The sequence below is a fragment of the Hemiscyllium ocellatum genome (assembly GCF_020745735.1).
Source record: "Hemiscyllium ocellatum isolate sHemOce1 chromosome 27 unlocalized genomic scaffold, sHemOce1.pat.X.cur. SUPER_27_unloc_16, whole genome shotgun sequence".
Classification (NCBI taxonomy): domain Eukaryota; kingdom Metazoa; phylum Chordata; class Chondrichthyes; order Orectolobiformes; family Hemiscylliidae; genus Hemiscyllium; species Hemiscyllium ocellatum.
Window position 1 is genome coordinate 78586 of NW_026867483.1, and position 5487 is coordinate 84072.

General features: G+C 49.1%; 4 non-coding genes across 4 annotated transcripts; all 4 read left to right on the plus strand.

The window, feature by feature from the left end:
- Positions 1-72, plus strand: trnae-cuc (transfer RNA glutamic acid (anticodon CUC)). Its single transcript has one exon. It is a non-coding gene; the product is annotated as a tRNA-Glu (tRNA).
- Positions 73-727: 655 nt separating this feature from the next.
- On the plus strand, positions 728-799 carry trnae-cuc (transfer RNA glutamic acid (anticodon CUC)). The gene has a single exon. It is a non-coding gene; the product is annotated as a tRNA-Glu (tRNA).
- Positions 800-1454: 655 nt separating this feature from the next.
- Positions 1455-1526, plus strand: trnae-cuc (transfer RNA glutamic acid (anticodon CUC)). The gene has a single exon. It is a non-coding gene; the product is annotated as a tRNA-Glu (tRNA).
- Positions 1527-2181: 655 nt separating this feature from the next.
- On the plus strand, positions 2182-2253 carry trnae-cuc (transfer RNA glutamic acid (anticodon CUC)). Its single transcript has one exon. It is a non-coding gene; the product is annotated as a tRNA-Glu (tRNA).
- The last annotated feature ends 3234 nt before the right edge of the window (positions 2254-5487 follow it).

Consider the following 5487-nt stretch of genomic DNA (forward strand, 5'->3'; position numbering starts at 1 on the left):
TCCCTGGTAGTCTAGTGGTTAGGATTTGGCGCTCTCACCGCCGCGGCCCGGGTTCGATTCCCGGTCAGGGAAGCAGTTTTTAGCTGGCCTACGGGCTGTCCATTCTTCTGAAATGCGCTTTACAGTTGTTTATTGATCTTCACCGTACCTGGGTGCTGCAGTGTGATGTAGCTCGTTCAAATAGCATCCTGATGCAGATTTGTTTGCATGTGTTGGGATGATTGCTTCTGCAGCTACAAACGAGTGAACAGTCTTCACTCTCTCGACGGAGCAGGTCGGGGCTGCTTGGCAGTGTCTGTTTGTAGACGCGGTTACGTGTGTTTTACAGTTTAAATTTAATTTTTCTTGTATCCATCAATGTAAGTTTTTGTGTCCATTGCTCCCGATGCGATCTCAATAACATTGGGGAGACAGGAGAGTCAAGTCACATCTGCGGAACTCTCCTGCGCGCATTTATAGGAAGAGAAACCTACCCAGGTTAGCTTGCGCTACACCAGCTTCCGGGTCCACTCCGCGCTTTTTTGCAATAAAGGCGCGCAGGAGAGTCCCGGAGATGTGACTTGACTCTAAGTCTCCCCAATGTTATAGAGATCGCATCGGGAGCAATGGACACAAAAAAGTTACATTGATGGATGCACCGGTGCAAGTCTTCTTACTGCTGCAGCCCGGGTTCGATTCCCGGGCAGCGAGGCCATTTTCAGCAGAGCTACACGGGCGGCTTTATGTCTCCCTGGTAGTCTAGTGGTTAGGATTTGGCGCTCTCACCGCCGCGGCCCGGGTTCGATTCCCGGTCAGGGAAGCAGTTTTTAGCTGGCCTACGGGCTGTCCATTCTTCTGAAATGCGCTTTACAGTTGTTTATTGATCTTCACCGTACCTGGGTGCTGCAGTGTGATGTAGCTCGTTCAAATAGCATCCTGATGCAGATTTGTTTGCATGTGTTGGGATGATTGCTTCTGCAGCTACAAACGAGTGAACAGTCTTCACTCTCTCGACGGAGCAGGTCGGGGCTGCTTGGCAGTGTCTGTTTGTAGACGCGGTTACGTGTGTTTTACAGTTTAAATTTAATTTTTCTTGTATCCATCAATGTAAGTTTTTGTGTCCATTGCTCCCGATGCGATCTCTATAACATTGGGGAGACAGGAGAGTCAAGTCACATCTGCGGAACTCTCCTGCGCGCATTTATAGGAAGAGAAACCTACCCAGGTTAGCTTGCGCTACACCAGCTTCCGGGTCCACTCCGCGCTTTTTTGCAATAAAGACGCGCAGGAGAGTCCCGGAGATGTGACTTGACTCTAAGTCTCCCCAATGTTATAGAGATCGCATCGGGAGCAATGGACACAAAAAAGTTACATTGATGGATGCACCGGTGCAAGTCTTCTTACTGCTGCAGCCCGGGTTCGATTCCCGGGCAGCGAGGCCATTTTCAGCAGAGCTACACGGGCGGCTTTATGTCTCCCTGGTAGTCTAGTGGTTAGGATTTGGCGCTCTCACCGCCGCGGCCCGGGTTCGATTCCCGGTCAGGGAAGCAGTTTTTAGCTGGCCTACGGGCTGTCCATTCTTCTGAAATGCGCTTTACAGTTGTTTATTGATCTTCACCGTACCTGGGTGCTGCAGTGTGATGTAGCTCGTTCAAATAGCATCCTGATGCAGATTTGTTTGCATGTGTTGGGATGATTGCTTCTGCAGCTACAAACGAGTGAACAGTCTTCACTCTCTCGACGGAGCAGGTCGGGGCTGCTTGGCAGTGTCTGTTTGTAGACGCGGTTACGTGTGTTTTACAGTTTAAATTTAATTTTTCTTGTATCCATCAATGTAAGTTTTTGTGTCCATTGCTCCCGATGCGATCTCTATAACATTGGGGAGACAGGAGAGTCAAGTCACATCTGCGGAACTCTCCTGCGCGCATTTATAGGAAGAGAAACCTACCCAGGTTAGCTTGCGCTACACCAGCTTCCGGGTCCACTCCGCGCTTTTTTGCAATAAAGGCGCGCAGGAGAGTCCCGGAGATGTGACTTGACTCTAAGTCTCCCCAATGTTATAGAGATCGCATCGGGAGCAATGGACACAAAAAAGTTACATTGATGGATGCACCGGTGCAAGTCTTCTTACTGCTGCAGCCCGGGTTCGATTCCCGGGCAGCGAGGCCATTTTCAGCAGAGCTACACGGGCGGCTTTATGTCTCCCTGGTAGTCTAGTGGTTAGGATTTGGCGCTCTCACCGCCGCGGCCCGGGTTCGATTCCCGGTCAGGGAAGCAGTTTTTAGCTGGCCTACGGGCTGTCCATTCTTCTGAAATGCGCTTTACCGGTTAGTCGGGATAGTGCAGTTTGGTGGAGCTGTGATCTTAATGAATGACGAAGCAGGCTTGCCCAAATGGTCTACTCCTGCTTCTGTTAATTTGAATCTGTAGCACTGTATTTCCAGCGGCGGGAGTTTTCCCACGGCACAAAGGAGGTTTCCTAAAATAAATTTAAACCCCTTGCTTTGCTTGAACTCAAACTGCATTGACTTGGAGGAGAGTGGGCTTTGCAAAGTGCCCTCCCCTCCACACGTGCCTCAACTGCAGGACAGCTGTCCGGCCCGCCTCCATTGTTGACGTCACAATGCGGATGCAGCCCCGTCAGTTTCAGAGTGAAACTTCCTCTCGCTGGGCAATATCTGGGAGCAAAGCAATGTCTCCCTCTTTCCATTCACCATCCTCCAGCAGCGAGGGGGGAGGGGAGGTACGGGTGGGTGAAACACTATTCATTTGTAGCAACTGGAGTGAACCCAGGGAGGGAGCAGACACTCCAAAGGTGCTCAAATACCTTCCATCTCTCTTAAAGCTATTTTCCTCGTGTATTCCCTCAGTTTGGCACGTATACAGTTTGCACCCTCGAAAAGGATTGCTCCTTTACTCATGTTCACAACTAAAAAGTTAGATTCCCAAGGAACTGGGCAGCATTTAAGGGATTGGCATATTATTAAAAAAAATGTAGAGCACCAACTGTATGTGGCTCGTTGGTCTAGCGGTGTGATTCTCGCTTCGGGCCTCCTGCTGCGTGGACGTGTGAGAGATCCCGGGTTCAAATCCCGGACGAGCCCTAGCTTCTTACATTACCTTGTGCGAAAACAGATAATCAATTTTCTCAAAAAGCAGCTTCGTTAAACGAGATCCGTCTTCCTTACTCAGGGATGGGGCAGAGCTGCCATTACAATGAACGCGGCAAGGGCAGCACTTATTCAAAGCGAAAATAAGTTTTAGTTCACACAGAGGATGGTGGGCGTTTGGAACGCGTTGTCAGCAGAGTGGTAGAGGCAAGCACGGTAGATTCATTTAAGATGCGTCTGGATAAGTGCATGAGTGGGTGGGGAGTAGAGGGATACAACACTTAGGAATTGACCAACAGGTTTAGACAGTACATTTGGATCGGCTCAGGCTTGAAGGGCCTGTTCCTGGGCTGTAAATGTTCTTTGTTCTTTGTTCTATATGATGTATATCTGATATTGTTGGCTGTTGTAAAGGTTTGTTTGAAATTATTATTCACCTTCTAATGTAATAATGGAGTTACGTCCTTTTTTGTCATTATTTTTTGTTTAATAGGCCAGCAGGAAGTCATTCAGCAATTTTACTGCCTTTCTTTTCTCAAGCAGCCTTAACATTTCATTTTCATATCCTTGATTCAGCTCCATTTCCAGCATCTTTGTAGGCAGTTTGTTCCATGTTATTGTCACTGGAATGAAGTTTTCCTCCATACATACCTAAGCCTATCTGGCTGCATGAGGGTTTTCAGGTTTCTGTGGCCTGGATAATATGTGATCAGCCGGCATCTGGCAATCTAAAGGAATTGCCACCTATGTTATGTTCATTTAACTGTACTGACAGTGATCACTTATTTTGTGATTTTTCTTTGCAGGAAGACGTGCAGAAAGAAATCTGAAAGCAAATGATGCATCAACTTCTGACAGAGCCACTTGATTCATTGGGCCTTGAATATCAGCAGCCATTCCAATCTAGAAGACATGTTTGCTTGAAAGATTTTGGACATTGGTGTGGCAGGAAGAATACTGAGACACCCGAGTGAGGGAGATTCAGTGCGCTGACTGTGAAAAGTGCTTCAAACCATTTACTCAGCTTAGGGGAATCAAACTCTCACCCCTCACGGTGGGGATAGACTGGTAATTTCAAACCCAGAACAACACAAGGAAAGCTCCTTCAATGGGGAAACCGTGGAAATGTGGGGACCGTGGGAAAGGATTCCCTTCCTCATCCGTGCTGGAAACCCACAGACTCATTCACACCGGGAGAGGCCATTCACCTGCTCAGTGTGCAGGAAGGGCTTCAGTCGGATCTGCCATCTGCAGTTGCACGAGTGGGTCCACAAGGGAGAGAAGCCATTCACGTGCCCCATGTGCGGGAGAGGGTTCACTCAGACAGCTGCACTGCTGACCCACCAGCGGCTCCACACCGGAGAGAGGCCATTCACCTGCTGTCAGTGCCGGAAAGGATTCACCTGCTCCTCCCACCTGCGGAGGCACCAGTGAGTTCACGCGCCATCGCAGGGGGATTGAACGAACGATGGCCGAGTGCCAAGTGCTTATGCACGAAACGCGATTCTCCTGCCCCTTGGATGCTGCCTGACCTGCTGAGCTTTTCCAACACCACGCTCTCGACTCTGATCTCCAGCATCTGCAGTTTTCACTTTCTCCTCGAGGGCAAGGTTGGACTTGTCTTTTATTCACTCATTCACTCCTTACAGCCTCTCCTTTGTTGTGGCCTAACTGCACATACATCAATGCAAGTTTCAGAAAGATTTTTGCAGCTTTTGTTTTGGAAAAAATAACATTCTTCCCGACTTTAAACGAAGTTTCTGAATATACGGTTTTAGTTATTCTCAATTTTAAATATCAACTATTTCCCACAAGCCGTGCTTCCCAGGTAAAGTCATCACCATCCATTCTCTATCTCCCCTGAGAAAGACTTCATACAGCGATCAAAGAGGGCTGAGGCACGAGAAAGGACGATTGTGGGGGTGCAGGGGATGAGGGGGTCGCTGGTGGTGGTGGAGAAAGGAGGGAAATGGACAGGGGAACAGACTGTGGTTCAGAGGGTTGTTGGGGGGGGAGAATAGAGGGTGCAGTGTGAGGAGAGAGAATGGGCAGGGGGCAGTGAATAGGGAGAAAATGGACAGGGGGGCAGAATGTGAAGAGAGAGACGGCACAAATGCCACCTTCTCCAGGCCTGGTGTCAATGTCCCATGAACTGGAACCCACTCCTCCTACATTTCTCACAATACACGTGGCTAACGCAGTGGAACCATATCATCCTTCCAGGCCATTCACACCAACCTTCCCAACAGCATCCCACTTAGACTCACTCGATTACGCTACAGCCCTGCAGTTTCCCATGGCTATTTCCTGATGAAGGGTTTTGCCCGAAACGTCAATTCTTCTGGTCCTCGGATGCTGCCTGACCTGCTGTGCTTTTCCAGCTCCACACTCTCGACTC